This window comes from Monodelphis domestica, chromosome 4 (assembly GCF_027887165.1).
Source record: "Monodelphis domestica isolate mMonDom1 chromosome 4, mMonDom1.pri, whole genome shotgun sequence".
Taxonomy (NCBI): domain Eukaryota; kingdom Metazoa; phylum Chordata; class Mammalia; order Didelphimorphia; family Didelphidae; genus Monodelphis; species Monodelphis domestica.
In genome coordinates, this window is record NC_077230.1 from 258,571,206 (window position 1) to 258,592,727 (window position 21,522).

Below are 21,522 nucleotides of genomic sequence, written 5' to 3' on the forward strand. Positions count from 1 at the left end.
CTGTAATATTTCCCAGATTTCTGTTAGTGGGGAGATGCAATTTAGGATATACAACCTCTCCTTCCCTTCTCCCCTTACCCAGCCACACCGTCATCACCGATCCTCTATGACCACAGAGGTGAGAATAAGCCTCAAAGAAATACTGAGCTCTTTAACTTCCAACTTCCCCATCATCCAACCAACTAACTGAAAAGGAAAAATACAGACCTAGAGACCAGGGGTGGAGTGGGGTGGAAGAAAGATTTCAAGAGAATGTGCATATGTATGAGGATACACATATGCAAATATTCTAGAAATGAATCTTCACAGGACAGGTTGGGAATGGGGACTAGGATAAGAGAGTTCCTAAGGCCTGAAATAAATGGTAAATGCACTGTAGAATTACATGTGCATTCCTTTATACTCTAAGTAAAAACAAGAGAGAGGTGATTACTATTTTCACCCACTTTCCCCATCTTGATTGTCATATAACAAATCCATGCAATGTCAGTCTTGAACTAGCCTCATGGAGTCCCCTGGACCTGACCTCAGGACACAGTCTCTGGATTACTGCTCTGGGACCACTTGATCTTTCCAATGTTTTTCAGGATCACGTCATGTAAAGTGATGTACTGGTTTCTCAGTTCTGATATGATGAGAAGAAAGCTCAAATATTCCTTCTTATCATTATCTGTTATTCTGCTTGGATAGTCTTCCAAATGGGGATATTTGGCTATTTTAGAAACCAGTTTGGCTATTATAATGTAATATCCAGAAATCTGTTCTAGGTAAGATGCAGCTTCAATCTGTACAATCTGTACAATCTGTACAGTTCTTCAACTGTCTCCTCTTGAATGGATACCAGTTATTTCCATCTTTTATTTTGGACAGAAAAAATCTGAATCCACATTTTGAAGATGACGCATTTCTTGATAAAGAGCCAGATTTCTGCTTTCACCTTTTCAATAATGTCCACCAGCTTCTGGTTGCTTTTTAACATTCCATTAGACATTAAAGACAATTTATTGCCCTGAAAGTCCTCCTCTATTCATCCAACGTCCTCTTCTTCAGCTGGGACCAGGATGGGATCAGGGATAGGAAGATTCACGTCTGAGTGGATATGAGTGAAATCATGGATGTTTAACCTAGTATACTTTTAAAAACTATCGAGTTCTAAAAACGGCTCTTGGGAAAAATAAATTGCCACAAAGTCTTCTATCTCATTTCTGATCCATTCCTTGAAAAAAATCAACCTTGAGCTTCACTTTCTGTTCCACCTTCAGAAGCAAGGCCATGGCCATGACAAATTGTACCTGTAGTGCTTCAAGGATTTGTGGTGGGGGTGCAAGAGGAATTGGCCACAGGGGCAAGTTACAGCTTCCTTTGGGTCTCTTTAAGCCTATCTGGTTCCCTCGCTTCTTCACTGCCTGACTCCCTGCCTCTCTACTCCCCAATTCTCACTCTCTTCTATAAGTTATTCTTCAAATATATCTATATCTGCATATAATGTTTTCTTGGTTCTACTCATTTTGCTCTTCATTTTCCATTGTAGTTCTTTCCAAGTTATTTTTCAAATTACCTTGATGATCATTTCTTATGGCTCAGTATTACTCTATCACAGTCATATTGTACATCTTGTTCAGCCATTTCCCCAATTGATGGTTGTTCCTTAAAACTCCAGTTCTTTGTCACCACATAGAGAGATGTTATAAATATTTTGGAACACAAAAGTTCTTTTACTTTTTTCCAAAATCTCCTTGTAAAACAGACCTAGAAATGGAATTTTTGAGTCTAAGGGAATACATAGTTTTATATCTATCTTCATGAATTGCTCTCCAAAATTGTTGCCTCAGTTCACAGCACCACCAACATTGTGTATTAGTGTCTTCATTTTTTCAACATCCCCCCCCATTTGTCATGCTGCCCTTTTGTCATATTAGCCAACCTGATGGATGTGAGATGATATTTTAGAATTGTTTTGTTTTAGCTTTCCCTAATCAGTAGTGATTTATAGCAATTTTTTTCATATACCTATATATGGCTTTGATTTCTTCATCTTAAAATTATCTATTCATGTCTTTTACCCATTTCTCTATTAGGAGATGGTTCTTATTCTTATAAATTTGACAAAGTTCCCTATATATTTTATATATGAGACTTCTATCTAATAAGTTATAAATTTTCCCAAAAGTTTCTGTTTTTCTTCTAATTTCCATAATTTTTGTCTTATTTATACAAAACTTTTCAATTTGATGTACTCAAAATTATCTATTTTATACCTCATAATGATCTCTATCTCTTGTTGACTCATAAATTCCCGTCCTACCCATAAATCTGATGAGCAATATATTGTCTATTTTTCTATTATATTTCTATTTACTTTTATGTCTATATCATGCATCCATTTTGATATTATCTTAGTAAATGGCATAAGATACTAGATAAGATCTAGCTTCTGCCACTTACTTTTAGTTGTTGCCCAAACCCTTACCAAAATGTGGTTTCTTCTCCCCAAAGTGAATCTATTGTTTTGTCAAATACAAGATTATAATAACCTTTTACTACTATCTGTTGTATATCTGTTCAATTCCACCAACCCATATTTCTATTTCTTAGACAGTACCAGATGGTTCTGATAATTACTATTTTATAAAAAATTTAAAATCTTGTACTGTTAGACTTCCTAATTTTATAATTATTTCATTAGTTTTATATTCTTGATCTTTTGTTCATCCAGATGAATTTTGTTATTATTTTTCCTAGCTTAATAATTTTTTTGTAATTTAATTGTGATGGGATTGAATAAGCATTTATGGTTAGGTAGGATTGTCATTTAAATTATATTGGTTCTGCTCAACTATGAACAATTGATATTTTTGCATTTATTTAAATCTGACTTTATTTGTGTAAAAAAAAAGTGTTTTATAGTTATGTTTATGTGGTTTCTTAGGGTTGTTTTTTAACAGATATGCTCCCAGGTACTTTATTCTATCTGTGGTTATTTTCAATAGAGTATCTTTTTCTCTCTCTTCCTACAGGACTGTATTAGTATTATATAAAAATGCTGATGATTTATGTGGATTTCTTTTATATTCTCTTATTTTGCTAAAATTATTGATAGTTTCAATTAACTTGTTACTTGAATCTCCAGGACTTTCCACATAAACCATTATGTTATCTGCAGAAAGAGATAGTTTTATTACCTCTTTATCATTCTGATTCCTTAAATTTATTTTTCTTCTCTTACTGCTATTGCTAGCATTTGTAATATTTCGTTAAATAATATTGGCAATAATGGGAATCCTTTCTTCACTACTCATCTTACTGAGAAAACTTCTAGCTTATCCCCATTACAAATAATACTCAGCAGTGGTTAAGTAGATGCTTCATATTGTTTTAAGGTAAACTTCATTTATACCTTTGCTTTCCAGTGTTCTTAATAGGAATCAGAATTGTATTTTTAAAGGCTTTATCTGCAACTTTTGATATAATTATATGGTTTTTATTACTCTTGCTATTAATATAATCAATTATATTCATGGTTTTCCTTATATAAAACCATTTCTGCATTCCTGGAATAAATCCTATTTGGTCCCAATGCATAATCTTCATGATATATTGTTGTAATCACCTGGCTAGTATTTTGTTTAAGATCTTTGCATCCATATTCATTAATGAAATTGGTCTATAATTTTCTTTGCTCTTTCCCTTCCTACTTTAGGTATTATGTTTGTTTTGTAAAAGAAGTTTTGCAAAATTCCTTATTGACCTGCTATTTCATATAATTTATTTAATTGTAATTAATTAATCTTTAAATGTTAGGTAGAAGTTAGTTGTAAATCCATCTGGACATGATGTATTTCATTTATGTCCTGTCAATTTCCTTTTCTAAAATAGATATTTAAATATTCTATTTACTCTACTCACTGTACAGGCAGTTTATTTTTTATTTATTCTTTCATTTCACTTCCATTTCCACTTTCTGACTATTTTTTGCTCAATGGTGTTTGTGCTTATGAGAGTGAGGTCAGGGAAGTCAGAGTCTTTCTTCCTCAGTTGTTCTTGACTGCTCAGATTCATTCTAGACTTTTGTCTGCTTTTGCCACTTTAGAATTGATGCTGTGGAGTTATTTTGATTGTTTGTGGGAGGTTATTAGGAGAGAAAAGAGGTTTCCCACCCTGCTCTGCCATCCTCCCACAATCCTCCCAATTGGCAGATTTTAGTAGAATTATCTAGGAATGTCTACAATGATTTGGAACCAAAGATGCCATGACTCCTTCAGAGGTAATCTGAGAATGTTGTCTATTCCAGAATGTCCAAGAAAAGATATTTTCAAGGACCAGAAAACTTAATTGAACACCTGGAACTCAATGTAAAGTAATTAAATGTATATTGTAACTGAGTCACTATGATACAAGATTTGATGTTATTTAATACTGATAATCATCATTATATTGTTTTGACCTTTTGCTTCATGATGTTTATGTTTGCTAAATTTTCTTGTTTGTCTTGATGATATGTAAATCTCACCTCTCAAAAATACACTATTGTGAATCTCCTAAGTAGTTTGATCTGTAGCCTGTCTTAGTTTAACTATAGTGTCCATTAACAAAGCTTGTATCCTTACAGGATAAAATCATTATTGTTTTTAGACTTTGCATTGGCTATTATAATAAGCTCTGCTAGAGGATACATAATATTTATGATATATTGTTGCAATCTCCACATTCATTAATGAAATTGGTCTATAATTTTCTTTACAAGAAGATCCTTCCCAGTAGTCTTTCTTGATACATAATATTGATATTGACCATGAACACACTAAACAACTCAAAAATTTGGCTTATACATAAGTGATCCATGGAGGAAATAGGTTGGTTCCCCTCTTTCCTTGATCATAGTGGGGGAGGAGTGGGGAATGAGAGAATTTTGTGCTTTTCTTTCTCAGTTTTCTCTTTTCTTCTCCCCTCTCTCAGTCTGAACCAAACTTACTCCATCTTGTAAAAAAGATTCCAGTTTTAGACTTAAGTTTCATTTTCCAGTAATTCCATCTGCTTGCTAAAAATGGAAATAGAGTGATATCCTATTTCTCATCCAGGAGAGTATACTTGCTCACTCTTCTCCCTCCCAATTCCCAAAATTTATTTTTCCTCCACCCAATTCAATATCTCTAATCATTCCTCCAAAAAAAAATCAGATTACCTAATCTTGTAGGCTGTTTTATGTCCTGTGATTTTTTTTTATTCAATGCATAAATATCTCTTTCCTCCTGTATTTACTGGCCAATTACAAGCTGAGGAAGCTTGGTACTGATCTGTTATGCAATTGGTATACATTGCTAAATGAGTGAATATGTTCAGAAATATGACTCTTTTTCCTCAATTATTCCAGATTTTATCCATTACAGGAGTTAAAAAGATAAAAATGACACAACTATGGTCCTCAAAGAGCTCAAATTATTGCTGGGTGGGGTAGGGTCATAAAATTATAAGCTGAAATAAATATAAAGTAAATGCAAAGTAACTACAGGGATCAAGAAAGACCTCTGAAAAGAGATATCATGTGATCTAATATTAGATGCATGCTAGGGATTTTAAGTTTAAAGAATATATATCAGATGCAGAGGATGGATTGTGCAAAGTTCATGTTAAAGAATGTCTTAGGAGATAGATTGGAGAATAGATATATGGCTTTATGACCTTAAAAATCTATGTAAGCGTACCTTGTTATTTTCACTGTTATTACCTAATGGAAGCCTTTATTATCCATGAGGAGAGAGATACTGAAGGCAAGAAAAGTAGCTAGGAGGTTACAGAAATATTCTAGGTAAGAAGTAATACATATTCAACCCAGGGAGGTGGCAATTGGAATAAAATGAGAAATGGCTATCAGTATAAAGCATGAATCTTTCTTATTTCTTCATTTCCAAAACTCTTTTTAGGATTTCACAGGTAAATATTTGTTACTCAATAATGCTACAGTAATAATTTAATTGCTTAGAAATGTAAACAGAAACATATGAGAGTCAAGATATATTACACTTTAGTGACTTTGCTCTGAAGAAATGTTATAGCTACTTAACATGTAGCTCAGCCCTTTTTTATAACACACCCATTCTTGAATAAACTTGCTCCCCAACCATACCCCAAGTTATTATGGCTTTACTTCTCTGAACCTAGTCTGTTTCCTAGTCCTATCTCTAATTCCTTCTAATCTGGCCTATACTTATGGGCTGAAAGGATTCTAATATCAAGTTTATACATCATGAAAGAATTATAAAATTTTAGAGTTCTAAGAGCTCTATTCTGATAGAGCATATAACATTTCTGAAAAGTGGTGATGGGCATGACTTTGACAAACTAGAGTGCCAGTTTTGTATAATCTAACAATGTACATTGAAAACCTTATTCCCTAGATACATTTATCCTCTAGAGGCTTCCTTAGATTTTAGATTTCTTGGTCTACATATATCGTTTTCCAAAAGGTTCTTCAATTACAAGGAAATAAGAAAACAATAAGCAATCATGTATAACATTACCTTTAATGATGATGTTGGCTCATGATCATGTCAGGTGTGGATTCAAGCCCTTGTGCAGATATTCAAGTCTCTTTTCTCATCTGTAAAATGGAGAAAGTAAAAATTCAAATGCCTAATAAAAATTATTAGGAAGAAATATTTTGTATGAAACCTACTTTAACATTTGTAAAGACAATAAAAAACAAAGTCATCTCAAGAACATTTGAGCTGTAAAGAAGAAAACCAAAAGACAGGACAACAGAAAAAAATGTAAAAATTGTACTAAGAAATGTGTTTTTTCTATTACTGGGACTTTGAATTATTCTACCATACTTGGACCCTAACCTCAAAGTAAATGATTTTTATGTATGGGGAGGAAAGGGTTGGAGTAGATATGATACTAAGAAGACCAGAATTAGGAAGAAAACTGGCCAAGAATATATAAAGTAGATATATGTTGGAGATAAGATGATTGTGACGATATTGTGGAATCAATGTACATCATATTGTTAGAGAGGAAGATCTCCAACTTCAATATTAAAAATAAAAAGCAAGCATGATAACTTCAATAACTACTGAGTTTTATGCTTATTTTCTCATTCATATAAAATCTGTCTATAGATCTATATTAGGAATGTATATATACATATATATTTGAAACTATAATTGCAAATATACAAACCATGTTTTACATCTCTAGTTTACCACATACTTATTTTAATTCCCCTCCACACTGCCACTTTCTGCTAGTTTTCATCTACTTGTCCACTTACATGATAATCTTTAGAATGTCCACACCATTATTAACAGATTCTTTCAACTCAAATATATTCCTTTTTTTATTCTTTTCAACTTCTGGCACTCATTTAGACCTTACAGATTTTGGATGGTGCTGAATCTCTGCCCAATTCCATTTATTGTCTCACTTCCATTATGCCTTTCCCTCAACTGATTGGACATAATGGAAGAATCAGAATATAATGCTTTCCATTGTCAATTTTACATTGTCTCTACCAATCTTATAACATTGTTTTCCATCCAACAATTTTCTCAATATTTAAATGTATTATCCAATCCAGATTCTAGAAGTCATTATATATCAGCCTCCAGGACATTCTCTTCTTTTTCTCAATGAGTTCAATTCCCTGCCTCACAACCCTTCTCTTCATCCCAGATTAAAGAGCTTCAAAACAAATATCTAAACACCCTCAACTACTATAACTTTCCAAATTTACAATCTGCTCAACTCCCCTGGCTTATCCATCTATGCTACATCAGAATTATATATACCTTAGTTGTTTTTCCTGCCTACATGTTCAATTTCCATGTTCATGAACTCAGAAATCCATGATTAGATCACAACATTTTACTGTTAAATCTTTTCCTTTGCCTTTTGAACCCAGTCCTCTTCTTCATCTTTACCATTAACTCAATTCTTTTCTACCTCAATTATTTTTTAGGAAATCATCCATTTATAACCCAAACTTACTCTCTTCCCTTCATATAATCCCTTTGTGAATCAATTAAACTTCATACTATCCTATTACTTCAAATTCCTTGCTACCTTGTCAAATTATAAACACCAATCTTACATCCCAACATCCTCCTTAACACTCCTTTTTACCTGCTACTGAACAGAGGTAAAACATGTATGAAAATATACTGAATAGTCTATTACAAATTCATGTCATATCATCTTAACTGGGCTTTCACTGCAGCAAGGCACTCCTTTTATGCCTTCCTAATAAATTATTTGTCGTACTACAATGCTACTAATTTATTACAAATGTTTTGATCCTTCCATAATCTTCTCATGGCATCTTCTCCTTCCAACCTCTCAATTGAGAATTTCATGTTTCACTTCAGAAGAAAACAAATTAGACCACTCATCAAAAGTTCACTCTTCTTTCTTGTTTCCAGTTTCACATCATTCAGAGCTCTTCTCCCAATATATTCTACTCACATTCATATCTTACATGATGAAATAACCCTTTCCTTTGCCAAGGCCAACTATCCTAGAATCTATCCACTCTACATTGAACCCATTCTTTCCCCATTTTCTCCAACACATTGTCCCCTCTATCATCATCACACACTCTTTAATCTTCAATCCCTCTCTACCTATTACTTTCTCTGCTGACAACAAATATGTCCATTCTCTCTCATCATAATACAAACTTAAAAGACAACAAAAAATCTCTCTTGATTTGGATATCCCTTCCAGTTATAATTTTGTCTCTCTTTTCTCTCTTTCTTTTCTCTTTTATCAATCTCAGTTATTCCTTTTCAGTCTTCTTAGCTGGATCAGGCTCATTAACCCTGGGTGTCCCAAAAACTCTGTTTGAGTAATCTCTTTTCACTCTAAATTATTTAGCTTGTTGATGTCAACACTGTCTGTAAGTCCAATTATTATCTCTGTGAAGATGACTCAGATCTGTATATCAAAGCACCATTTTTAACTGATTTCTATTTTCACATTGCCAACTGCCTTTTTGACATTTTGGACAGAATTGCTATAGGCATTTCTGACTCAACATGTCAAAACCAGAACTTATCTTTCCCACTAACCATATCAACTTTCCTGTTACTGTCATAGGAACAATTATTCTTCCAGTCTCTTCCCACTCACAAAGATATCACCCTAGACCAGCGGTTCTCAACCTCTCAATTTGTAGCAATGAGAATACATAATGCATATCAGGTATTTACATTCTGTATCATAACTGTAGCAAAATTACAGTATTGAAGTAGCCACCAAAATACTTTTTTGGTTTGGGGTCACTGCAACATGAGGAACTGTATTGTGGTGTCACAGCATTAGAAAGGTTGAGAATCACTGTCCTAGAACAAGCCCTCCTTAACTCATAGCTGGATCATTGCAGTATTTTCTCTTTGCCTTAACAACTTGTCCATTTTCTACATAGCAGCCAAAGTGATTTTTCCCCCTTTTAGGAAAAGTAGAACAGTTCTGGCCATGTTACTTTGCTTCCACAACCCAAAAAAAAATCTATGGGTCCTCTTTTACCTTCAAGAGTACCTGCTTGGTTTCACAATCATTCTTCTTTTGGGGAGTAGAGGAGACTGTTCACTATGATGCCACCATTGTCAATACTTTTCTAAAAGCTAAATAGGTTTATTGAATGATATTCAGGGGTAGGCAACCAGTTGAAGCTTGTGCACAATAGTAGTAGAGACTTCTTAGGGTTAACTATAGAACACATAATAGTTGTTAGTCAAACTCATGGGCCATCAATGCAAGTAGAAGTAAGAGAAGCAACCCTGGTTAGCGCTTAAATAACCACTAAATGAGGCTACCTAAAGGAATAATCAATTTTTAAGTGATATTCAACAAAGGATAACATCTTTATAACTTTACAAATGAATAAAAGATGCAGTTGGGAACAGCTAGGTCTCTCAGTGGATTGAGCCAGCCCAGAGATAGGAGGTTTGGATTCAAATCTTTCCTCAGGTACTTCATAGTTGTGTGACCCTGGGTGAGTCACTTACCCACTCCCATTGCCTAGTCCTTAATGTTCTTCTGCCTTGGAACCAATAAAAAATATTGATTCTAAGATGGAAGGTAAGGGTTTAAACAAAGATGTAGCTAATATTTGACTCCAGGCTACTTATTATTTATTGATTATTAAAAAGTATTTTAAATCGAGGAATGTAAAGAACTCTTTCATCGAGGTGTCCTTTTAATAACTCAAAGTTTCCCATGAAAGTAAAAGCCCTTCTTGATATTACTAATATTCTACCAGTATTTTATAGTAATGAATTGAGTATATTATCTGAAGACTATCACATAATGAATATCACATAAAATACAATGGTAGAACAAATGGTATATTTGCAGACTATAGCAGATAACCAACCAGAACTAAAAAATGCTACATAGGAATTGCATATTAAACAATTTTAAATATCAAAAGTTTTTTTTATATAAATGTGAAAAATGAGAACATTTAAATATCTGAAATGCTATGGCTCAGGAATGTATGAAGGAGAGAAAAGAAAAACTTTTCCTTTCCTTAGCCAAAGATTGACTGGTAAGATATAATAGAAGGAAATGCAGAGTGCTAGTAACTTTTCAATTTCAAGCCAAAGTAAGGAAAGCCTCTCCTATTTGAGGTGAATGACTTGGCATGAACTTGTAAAAAAACACAGATCACATGAAATGGGCAGACAAAAATGGGTTGCAGTTTGAGTCTCCGAAGTGAACATTAATAGATGAGATCAAAAGGCAGTTTCAATATATAAGATTATGATTAAGATCAAGAATTTTCTATAGATGCATAAGCTATTATTACCATTTTTATCCTTTTTATCCAATATTACCATTATTATCCTTTAGCTTATTGTGTAGCTTTTATTGAAAAGGGAACCATTGTATTTATCTGATGAAATATCTGATATAGGGGTTTATTGGGTGCTCAGGTAGGAATAATATCTTTGGTATGGAGGGCTTGTCATGCCCTTCTAGGGCAGCTCTCCAGCCTCTGACCCTCACCTGACACCCAGCTCTCACTTGTGGCTCCCAGTAGCTGTTAGCATGCGGCAGTGGCCACACCCCGGGCAATGACTTCGACAAGCCGGCTAAACCTTGTGAGGGTAGCCATCGGGTTGTCGTCGACCCCTGGTGAACCAGGGCTTTGCTCACCCAGCATGTGAAGACTGTTTCAGTGGAACAGGTGGAAGAAACCAACAAGAAGGTTCAACGACTGAGATGGCGACACAGCAAGGCACTGTGGAGTTCTTAGGGCGTGTTGGAGCACAAAAGACAACACGGCCATCCAATGCAGCTGAGGAAGTCTCCAGGTGTAACGACTTTTCGTGCCACTGGACCCAGGCTTCCAACACCGATAGAGTGGGACTGTCTCTGTGCATCGACTTTTCCACTTAAATCTTCATGCACAAGTGTCTTTGTGCACAAAAACTCACAAAGACAATCGTCATCCTTGGTTACCGAGAGACTACTACTACTATCTGATATAACTGCATATTATATTGGTCAAAATAAAGTTATATCATTCACTTACAATTATTTAATAGTCACAGTATAGAAGATGGAACCAAGCTACTACTAAGAGAAGTTAAGCAATACAACAAATACATTTTTAGAAAATGAGCATATTTCTCATATTTTAATCTATAAAATCTAGTTTTTAAGGCCTGGTCTTTATCAGCCCAGAACTTTTCCTTACAATTCTTTCTATTCTGCTCTATATCTTGAATCACCTCTTCTATGCCAGAAACTTCCAGTTTCCTAACTTACTGTTTATGGCTAAGGCCCCAGAGGTTGGAATCCATTCAAACTAGTCTGAAGCCTTAATCCCAGGACTTCTTACACTATCATTATTCATGGTCAGGAATTCCTTACTTGGTACACTAGGTTGTAGAAATAATATCATAGACTTCTTCCTACTTTCATGACTTGAAGAGTATCTATCATTCCTCAAGGGTCCCTTATGACATTGTATCTTTTCTTTTCCCTTTCCTATGGCCTTATGGGAAGTTCCAGTTCTGGTTACAGATAATTGTCCTTCTCAGAACCCTTCAATTTTTGCTTCTAATAATCTTTCCTTGTTCTTTCATTATTTAAGAGTAACAAACAATGAACAACTAATTAATTAGAAATTACCTGCTTTAAAACAATTTTGTACCAAAGAATTTTAGAAAAATGAAGGTGACATAAACAATGTGGCATGAGTTTAAATTTATATTAAAATGATTTTGTTAGACTTAGGGAAGGTCTTTAGCATGCAAGGTGACTCTTTGATATTGCATGAATTGAATAATGTGGACATGCAGAGCAGGCTAAAGAGGTATGAGTGGATTAGAATCTTTATCTATGAATGGGATTGCACATGTGAATTAGATCGAAAATCCTCTGGAGTACCAAGGGACTAAGAGGAAAGATGACAGGAACTGGTCATCAGGAAGGACTTGAAAATCTTGATGAAAGATTTTGTCTTCTTTTCTGAGCTCAATACTTCACCTTTGCCTCTAGCAGCAGGGTAGTACCTAGGAATCCTCAGTGCAGAGAAAAGCCTCACTCATTTATGTTTTCTGTCAGCCCAGTGAGTAGAGAATCTCTGTTATACTGCTTCAAAATTGGGGTTACCAAGTGCCTGTAGGAGTGGGGGAGATGTGGCATCTATTCAAGTAATAGTCACTTAACCCAATTCCTTTGCTCCTGGCATTCCCTCTACACACACACCTGCTTTAAGGGAGGTTTGTTTCAGGGACTGTGGAGCTAAATCAGCCAAGCAACTAATCAGCAGTATTTCTGAGAACCCCTAACGTGCACTGATTACAATATCAAGAGCAATCCCATGCAGAGCTATTCTTCCTGTCTGTTTTTGTTTTGTGTTTTAAAGAGGAAGAGGGCAAATAAGGAAGGCAGCTGGCATGAATGCTTTTCTATGACTTCAGGGCTGAATGGCAACAACTGTTCTGTTATCCAGGCATCACTGGCCATTTCTCAACTTCTCTCACTCCTCTCTTTCCCTCTCTTACCTTCTCTCTCTCTCTGCACATGCATTTACATGCTCACAGCACTTAGACACATGCAACAGATGTGTTAGTTTGAATGAGAGCACCATGGTATAGGAGGCCAGTCATATGGGGAAAAGGGTTAATAACACCCCAAACCTGTTAATAACACCCCCCAAAATGCTGTGATATTGTCATGTTTGGCATACACCTGAACAGTCAGAACACCTAGTAAACACTAATGAGATTAATTAGAAGAGCAATTAGATTATTCACTGTTGTGGAAAGTTTCTATTGATGTTCTTTAATAAGATTTCTAGATAAAAGCCTTTAATTAACAAGGTTTTAATCTCTCTATAAAACCTTTCCCCAAAAATCATTTTCATGGCTAAATTACAATGTTCAGTGTAGGTCACCATTGGTGAATAAGAGATGCTTTCCCTCTGCCTTCTGCTAACCTGAGCCAAATAAGGAAGGGCAAACTTAATTCTAAATCAGAAATCAATTTGAGGACTATACAAATTAAAGGAACTGACATGAGTTGCATTATTTTCACTCCCTCTTTCATAGGTTAATTAATTATATTTTAGATTTGCTGCTTCTAGTGCTCCTTGAAGTTACAGGGTATGAACTGTAACTAAAGACCAAGAAATTCTATTGGAATTGCAATAAGCCTTGGTTTTAACACTGAAACATTTTTAAAAGATGAGAATTACAGTTAATACTATAGATGCTTCCCTATATGTACATTTTTAGTCATTGTGAAGATACACAATAATTAAGAGATGACAAGATTAAAACCTACACTCAACTGAAGGGGCAATAACTGAGAAAGCATACTATAAGAGAAGAAGTACTTCTTCCAACTACAAAGTCAGGAGTCCCAGGTGTCATATCATGCTTCAGATTTCTAGTAGCTACATGTCTAAGGGAATCATTTAACTTCCCTTGGCCTTGGTTCTCACTCTGTAAAATGAAGGCTGTGATCTTGATAGTTTCGGAGGTCTCCAAGATCTTTTTCAACTCATATTTATTTATTATTACCTGTTTTTTTCTCTTAAAACTAAGAACAGAATTTTGTCTATAAGTGTTCTTAGAACTGATTTTAAGAATCAGCATTATACTTGTAAGATATTTTACCTGAAATAACAATGCCTTTCATTATATTTAACTCTCCGATTTCATTATTCCTAAAGTTAAATTTTTAAAAAAATAATTTCTGACTGTCTCAGTTTCAATCTCTCTATACACAGACAAATTGGCACTTATTTATATTTATATAAATTTATTTATATTATATAAATTTATACATGTATTCTTATATATGTATATATGAATTTATGTATATAATCCTTTTTTATCTGAGAAACAACTTCATATTTTGCTTAGTTTATGAACAGAGATTATAGGAATAAATAGATCTTGTGTCCTTAGCTTAAAGATATAAAAGCATTATGAGAAATCACTGAGTAAATATAATATTGTCTTGCAAAATATGAAATTAAAGCCTTCTAATTATGCTTCCTATGTAGAACTTTCAGAGTAGGTATAAAGAGCAAAAAGCAAAGATCCCTGACTCAATCTGTAATGTAGAATTCCCTTCCCAGTTATGATAGAGAAATATCTGTAAAGCTTAAGTGAAAAGGACCACATTTTGACATATATCAGATTTTAATACCTGCAAAAGTTTCTGTTTAAAAATATAATCATTTTTCTTTGTACAGTTCTACCTTTTAAGATTGTTAATAATCCTGTTTGAATGAAACCTTTTTGACTGAAAGGCAGAGACTTGAGTTAAAATCTTACTTCTGACACATGAATCAATCAATAAAAATTTATTACATGCCAATAGATTCCAGGAAAAAAACACTGGGTGCTAAAGATACAAACAAAAAAAATTATTCCTATTCATAATGAACTTTCATCCAAATGGAGGAACCAGCATGTATATTACATATGTATATCATATTTATCTACATGCATAAATATAGACACAATGTATTCTAATATATTAGTAATTTGATATATACTTGCTAGAGGACATGGCTTGAAGCCCTGCTTGTGAAAAATCCTAGCTCTAGGACTACTTAAAATTGTCACTAGATATTGTTGGAACTAGGGCTTTCTCCAATAAGTTATTGCAATACTGGAAAGAATTTCCCCATTTTTAGAATCAGACCATTATTTTACAATTTTAGTAATTCATCTCATATAAACATAATTTACATATGAATCAAATCATATAACCATAGAAAAATTGTTTAAAAATAAATTAAATAAATATAAAAATATTAGAGTAGGAATGCAGATTAAAGCAACCTATTTTTCACTTGTTCATTCAGGTATATGTTTATGAATTTTGGTTTTATAAGATTATTCACTTACAAAAATAAACAATATGGAAGTAAAACTACAAATAAAACAAAGATTTCTTTTAAAAAAAGTACTAAAGTAAGTGTAATTTTTCTACCTATTAACGCGATTCTTTATAAACAGTAGGTACTTAGTAAAAAATTATTATTGCCATACAAAATTTGTCTAATATAAAAATATATTTATAATTTTGTATATGTGGATATATACATATATATAGAAAGTATATTTGTTTTTAAAATAGAGAATTAAGTTCTAACAATTAAAGAAAACAGTAATAAGCTGACTATCAAAATGTTGAAAAAATTTAATATCAAACTGTGCATCTATAGTTCAACTCACTTTGGAAGAAGAAAAAAATAATGCAGCACTGTAGTGACTAGGAAGGCAAATAAATACTCTTTGGCTTACTAATCAGTTCAATTTAATTTAAGCCTTTGATTAAATTCCTAATAGTTGGGGATTCCATGGAAGCTCTCAATTAAGGTAATATTTAATAGAATATTCTACCTCTTTTTATGTATTTTAGATTGTAAAATATAACTCTTACACTAATTCCTATTTTTAAGTTATTTAATGATGGTACAAGAATCAGTTAGTAGTTTCAAGAGCTCTTTAAAATGCAAATGAGTCATGTAATGATCATAGTCTATAATTTTAATACCCTATTTATCTGTCCTTTCTCCTATTGCTTTGGGAAAGTGATTTAAACTTGAATTCATCTGATAGATCATATCTTACATAAAAATCTGGATAGAATAGAAAATAATATGATTTTTTATTTCATTGCTATATGGCAGTGATGGTGAAACTTTTAGAGACCAAGTGCTCAAAATGCATACTTCATGCTACAAGTAAGTCCCCTGTCTTATCCCAGACAGGGGAGAGAGGAGGTGTTCCCATTGTACTGATGGACAGATGAAAGGGTAATGTGAAAAATATCCTCAGGTACACATGGAGAAGGGGAAGGAAGTCTTTTCCCCATATCTATGATCTCTTTGGTTTATAGACCTTGTAGTGGTATTGATGGGTCAAAGGTTCTGCCTAGTTTTATTGGTCCTTTGGGTGTGTTTCCATACCAATGACCAGACTGGTTGTATTAATTCACAGCTCTATCAAGAGTATAATAGTGCTTTTTGAGATCTGGTACACATAGGCCTACTTCCTCTATATTGTTTTTCATTAAATCCCTTGATATTCTTGACTTTTGTTCTTCTAGATGAATTTTGGTATGTTTCTATATGAAATAATTTTTAAGAAGTTAGACTGGCATGCACTGAATTAGCAAATTAATTTAGACAGAATTTTAACTTTTATTATATTGACTCTGCCTATATATGAGCAATTAACATTTTAAAAAATTATTTAGGTCTGACTATGTATAAAGTGTTTTGTAATTGTGTTTATATAATTGTCATGTTTGTTTTGGTAGATACACTCCCAGGTATTTTATATTGTGCAGTTATTTTGAATGACATTTTTTTTCTAGCTCTAGTTAGTGGACTTTGTTGGGGGTATGTAAAAATGCTGATGGTTTATGTGGATTTATTTTATTTCCTGCACCTTAGCTAATGTTAATTACATTAATTAATTTTTTTATTTGATTCTCTGTTCTTATATAAGTATGCCATCATATCATCTAGGAATAGTGATAACTTTTTTTCCCCTCATTGCCTATTCTATTTTGGAAGAGTAAAATCTAATCTACCTGTATTTCAAGGAGTCAGGGCTAGGGTAGTCAGCATTATACATAAGAGTTTTGTTTTAGGGGAAAAAAGGATTATTTGGTTTTATGGGCACCATTCCTGGGGAGAGTCTGATCACAATGTTTGATTTCTAGGAGAGTCTGATAACAATGTTTGATTTCTAAAATTATTCTCTCCTTAGATTGTGAGGTCTCCAGAGTAATTTTGTATTTTGGAATATATATATATATATATATATATGGAATACTAAAGATGAATATTCTTCCTCTAAACACACCTAACTTCTACCCCTACAATAGATACAGCATATCAACAAGCTCCAGGTGTGCCCTTGACTAAGAACCTAGAATAATACATTTCCTGGATCTTTATGAGAATTGTCTGTGCTTATAAAGACCACTAGTGAATCTTGCTGTGCTCTGTGTATAAAGGGATTCATTTTGTTCAAATTTCAAATAGATGGGGTCTATCAAGTGACATAATCTTTGGAAGTTTCCACACACAGTGGTTTGCTCTTAAAAGAAGGGGGCAATGCATTGTCAATTTCATCCAAAATCTCCATGGGGAGATCTCCATGGAATTTGGAAAACTACATGTAGGATAGGTTCTAACTTAGATAGAAAATCAGTTTTCTTTGCTCTCTTTATTCCTTATTATGTGTTTTTAGATTGAGAAATACTCAGAATAAGACTATGCAAAAAGAAATATTGGCAAACCATGTGAAATATTCCTTGTTTAGTAAATCTGCAAAACTTTGAGTTTGAGGATAAATTGTGATTTTCATCTATATATATACAGTTCTATTCAATTATAAAAAAAGGTTGTTGTGAAACATAACAGTATAATGCTGAAGTAAAATGATTCTGTAAAGACCACAGAGAATATTTCTGAATTTGGGATAAGTATTCTGTTTTTAAAAATTCATCCCTGTCTCTTTGCCAGGGACTACAAATTTTAAATGTGGGAAATGTGTAAGAGGTACTTGCCTAGGTATGTCCAAGTCACCTAAACTTTCTGCATCACCTACTGGTGACTAGCATGTAGACTCCTTGAACTGGCTGTGTAAATAGAAGAAAAAAATACCTTTAAAGATGGCTATTCTTGGATAATAACTCTCTTTGTACCATCCTTCCTGTAATCTCTTTCCTCCTGCATCAGGAGGGTGAGGATCACAAACCACTCAGAGTGCTGATGCCATTACCATAAATTTCAGTAGGAGGAGGGATACCACTCCTTTTTATCCCACTTTGAAAACTGGGTACTTTGTTTCTGTTCTGTCTTATTTTTTTTTTAGCTTCAGGTTCTCACAATGATGATCTGGACCCATGAGTTTGAACCATGGCAACCTTGGAGCTATGTACAGTCAGCCAACTCACATGGCAAAGAAGTCCTGAGAAACCCAGATAAGGGGTAACTGAGCCAAAGATATGGTTTTAGATTTGTAATTTAGGACTGTGTTCTATAAAAATTAGGATAATCTGTGAAGCTAATCATCTTCCCCTCCCCAGAGACTAAAGTCAAGCCCAATAGGGCTAGCCCAATAGGGAAATAAAGTTGTGTCTTTTTTAGTATATTTTTAAAATAAATATTACTTTGTAAAAACGAAACCTGACTAAATAGTTGCATAAGAGACCTATTTTTCTATAATTGTGGTATGGAGTCATTCATAGAGAGCTTAGATACCTTCAAACCTACTTAAGGGTACCAGTCATCCATAGATGAGGAGTGAAACATAAGCTACCTAGCCTTCAGGCAGTAGCAGCTAAAGTATTTTTGGTAAGGAGTGCTTTAAAACTACGGAATCAGGAAAGACTTTTTGTAGAAGGCTGTTCTTGAAGGAACCAGAGTGATGAAGGAAACCAATGATCATAAGAGGTAATGGAGGAATAGCGATAATGTATGAAGATCAACTGTGAATGAATGTTAACAGTTATCAGCAATGCAAGGATCCAAGACAACTCCAAGGAACTCATGATGAAATAGATTATTCACCAGCATGGAAGGAATTGATGGTGTCTGTATGCAACAAATCATTTATTTTCTTCATGAATTTTTCTCATATAAGAAATTGTTCTTCTTTTACAACATGGTAAACAATGTGTCTTCTTTAACAACATTGCATAATATCACATGTATAACCTATATCATATTACCTGCCATCTCTGGAATGGGGAGGAGAGGGAAGAAGGAAAAGAATGTGATCACAAAATATTAAAAATATTTATTAAAATTGTATCTACATGTTGTTGTAGAGGTACAATTAAAAAAGACAAAGAAAAAGTTATGGAGGAGAAAACTGCAATATAAGAAAGAGCTCAGACAAAGAAAAGATGGAATATTTTGTAAAGTGTGGAAGAAAATAAGATATACCAGAAAAGTAAGAAAAGGTCAGATATTAAAGAGAATTAAAAGCTAAATAAAAGTTCATATGTGTTCCTAATCATATCAGGTAAGCACCTGATTTCATAAAATCTAGGAAAGGTGACATGATCAGACCTGTACATTAGGAAAATCACTTTGGTGACAATGTGGAGAATGAATTTGGTTGACTAAATATGTCAGTTAGATAAAACCAATAAAAAGCTGTTGTAATTGTCTAGTTAATGAGCTGATGAAGAGAAAAGTTCTGAGTGACTGAATTCTTTGATAACATGTTAGTAAGTTTCAGGAGCAGGAATTGAATCTGGGTTATTTTAATATGAATTTCAAGATATTCAACTATACAATGATGTATCCAGGCTGCTGTTTAAGGAGTCAGTAGTAACAGAAGAAGGAAGTTAATTTGCACAGTGAACACCAAAATTTACATATATTTTCAATGAAAAAATTGAGAGGATCAGAAAGAATATTTGGTATGATCTCTGAAGTACCTACTAATTCTATAAGTATCCTAATACTGATTATAGAGAAATATTACAAGCTATATTAACTTACAGGAATTTCACAGTATCAGACTGAGGAAAAAGGATTTACAAACTCTACCCCAAAGATACAATGTACTGCTGCTATACAGTAATAAAAAGAAAGTAAAATGAATTCTGAGTAGTATAATTACAGAAAGCACTGATATATCCCTGTACAGAATCATGATTTCTCTTCCCTTAAAGTTCTATTGAACTTCTATTTATATCTCGTCAGAAGATGGACAAGATCCAGAGAAGGACAACTAAAATGATCCATGGGATGATAGAGCTTCCTTACAGGTATATGTTTTTAAAAATAGTAACCACTAATCTGTAAAGAGAAATATTGAGAAAAGATTTGATCAAGCCATAATATTTAAAATCTTATCTTCTGTCTTAGAATCAATACTCTATATTGGTTCCAAGGCAGAGGACATATAAAGGCTAGGTAATGGGGGTTAAGTGACTTGCCCAGGGTCATACAGCAACGAAGTATCTGAGGTCAGATTTGAACCTAGGACCTCCTGTCTCTAGGCCTGACATTCAATCCAATTAGCCACCTAGCTACCCCCTTCATTAAGCTATAATAAAGGGGGATATTGGTAGAATCTAGAATATTGGTAGCCTCCAGAATTGGGCAGACATAAGATTGAAGGGATTCAAGCTCAGACATATGATTATCCGCTGGAAACATTGAGAATGTTTAGACTGGGAAAGGGAAGACAAGTTGAGAGTGGTAGTGAGAGCTGTTTTTAAGTATTTCAAGAGCTTTCATATAGATATTGGCAACTAATAATGATTATTAGCATTTATCTAGTGTTTTATGCCATGAAAAGCTCTTTACAAATATTATCTCATGTTATTCTTATGAATAGCTTGGGTGGTAGGCTTTATTGTTATTCCAGGAAATTGAGGAAGGCTGAGTTTAAGTGCCTTGCCTAAGGTCACATAGGCATTGAGTGTTCTCTCTATGTGTTATCTAGCTGTTACCAAAAAAGGGTTAGCCATATTCTTCTTGGCCCCAGGTGACAGAACTCTACAATGGATAAAAATTGCATGTAAATTTAGGCTTAGTGTAAGAAAAAAATCCTAATTATAAATTTCTTTAGTAAAATGGGTTGTCACAGTAAACATTGGGCTGTCTTTTCTAAAAAGTTTTCAAACCACAGGCCAGTCACTTATCGTCTCATCTATGTTCTCTCCTTAAGATTGTCTGTGAGTGAAATTAAAAAAGTTTTCTCCTGAAAAAAAAAGTTTTCAAGTGACCATTTAATAAGTTATTTAATAAATTCTTATTTAGGGATAGGATAAACTAGAGAGCTCCTGAAGTCTCACTGAATTCTGATTTACAAGTAAAACAATGGTTCTGAAGTGAAACCTTAAATCATTACATAAATAGGGCTATCATTCAGTGTTGTCTAAATTTTTTTAATAATGATGATATAGATATCATGAAAAGAAGGATTAGCTGACTGATGATGTCAAAATACTAGTTCTAGAGGTATCCTTGAAGCCAGGAAGAGTAAATTTTACAAGATATAAACATTA

The 21,522-nt window shown here is 33.6% G+C and overlaps 1 protein-coding gene and 1 pseudogene across 1 annotated transcript in view; both read right to left on the reverse strand.

Annotated features, from left to right (window-relative positions):
* The window catches only part of CNTN5 (contactin 5), a 1,793,707-nt gene that overhangs the window by 1,592,771 nt on the left and 179,414 nt on the right, over positions 1 to 21,522 (reverse strand). The window contains exon 2 of the mRNA XM_007494948.3: positions 6,519 to 6,598. The gene's annotated coding sequence lies outside the window, so the exon portion shown is untranslated. The remainder of the gene's footprint in view (positions 1 to 6,518; positions 6,599 to 21,522) is intronic.
* LOC100010767 (proteasome activator complex subunit 3-like) lies at positions 357 to 1,274 on the reverse strand (annotated as a pseudogene).